At 38.2% G+C, this 1,620-nt stretch overlaps 1 protein-coding gene across 1 annotated transcript in view; it reads right to left on the bottom strand.

The window, feature by feature from the left end:
• micu2 (mitochondrial calcium uptake 2) overlaps positions 1-1,620 on the bottom strand; it is a gene marked incomplete in the record, with an annotated part of 21,605 nt that overhangs the window by 11,413 nt on the left and 8,572 nt on the right.

Below are 1,620 nucleotides of genomic sequence, written 5' to 3'. Positions count from 1 at the left end.
TGTTTGAGAAATCCTGCAGCGTTTTTAGGCAGCCATGCTGAGGAGCAAAACGACAGGTGAGGACCAGAAACACCCCTGGGGCATGTTGAACACCGTGGTCCTGAGGAGTTTTTTCAGCTGGAAACAAATGGAGAGGGACTTTTTTTTTGAGCATCAAACTATGGCTTCATGAAAACTATGTTTAGTATGATGTGCTTCATTTCTAAAGAAAGAAACACTGCTGCTATTATAAACGAGTAAGAAAGGGCATGGCAAACAATAGTGGATTGCCCGAATGCCTAAAATAAACATTTTCTAACCACTACTCTTAACAGAAAGCTCTCAGTCTTAAAACGGTTGGTGAGCCAGCTATAGTTGGTGTTTAAGTACTGCCAACATCTTACAATAAAACATACATTACGTCATATTTTCTTATTTCCTGTCAACTTTAACATTTTTTAATGGGCTGCCAAAGCAACCCTACCACCAGGCTTAGCCAATTTCTTAGGGGAAACATAACTAGCACCTGAGGGCTCCTGAGGGCCTGAAGAACAGCCATCCATTACTGACTATAAGTATTGTTCTTTGAGCTCTGAGATTTTGTTAAACATTTTGATATYATGAATGGATGATGATAGAGGTTCCAAAGTGTTACCAATTTTCTATTGAAGAATATTTTCAGAATTGATTTTTTATTTTATTTTATTTTATCCTGGATGTTTTAACCCATTTCTTCCTTCTTGACAATCTAATGTCCAAGCAAAAACATAAAGTTGATGTTTCAAAACAAATCATCCACAGCCGTGGGAAAAAGGAAGTCCACACTTTTTCAGTTCTGTTGTCAGGTTCTAATTKGAACCATTTGAAATCAGAACCTGGTAAAGGCTAATCTTTTTTTTTTTGTCTTGATACATCAAAACCTAGAAAGAGGCTACAATYGCCACTGCTAAACTCTTTGAATTCTGTACACCAAGTCCCATCCATCAATAGATGAAGGTAGGGACGTCATYTATGGTCATAAGCTATGGGTAGTGACCAAAAAAACGAGTTTGTGGATACACGTGGTCGAAATGAGTTCCTCCTCAGTAGGGTTGGACATCGTTTGAATTTGAACGATTCCAGTTCCTCATTTGGATTCCACGGTTCCCAATGATTCCCAATTTCGATTCTTTTTAGAGGCAAGGTGAAAAAAGTTTACATGGTTTAAATGAGGTAGCTAGAGTTCTTTCTAGAATCTAGATGAACAGATGTTATGAACTTATGTTCCACACACATGTACTATGTAAAACTTGTCCATCTAACCAAATCGTACACTTATATCCAGCCAAAGAGTATTTTGCATCTTGATTTGAGATGATATACTAAGCAGCAGAATGTGTTCGATTGTTGCTCTTGTTAGCCTGGAAATGTTTTCCTCATTTCAAGTCTTACCAAGCCTAATTGTCTTTCTGCAGTGGCAGATTATTACACTTAATTTGACAATTTGGGCCAGAACACCAACTCAAATTGATGTTCGGCTTAGGGTTGGGCATAATCGTATCGTGTGCAATTAAAATCGGCAGAAAAACATTAATCGATTACTTTTCGACACTTGACGATTAATACGATTAATGCCACCAGGCAGAGTCCGCTCGCTCGCTG

The sequence above is a fragment of the Austrofundulus limnaeus genome, unplaced genomic scaffold (assembly GCF_001266775.1).
Source record: "Austrofundulus limnaeus strain Quisiro unplaced genomic scaffold, Austrofundulus_limnaeus-1.0 Scaffold624, whole genome shotgun sequence".
Lineage (NCBI taxonomy): Eukaryota > Metazoa > Chordata > Actinopteri > Cyprinodontiformes > Rivulidae > Austrofundulus > Austrofundulus limnaeus.
Note: the sequence above shows the minus strand (reverse complement) of the source record. Positions and strands in the feature narration are given on the sequence as shown.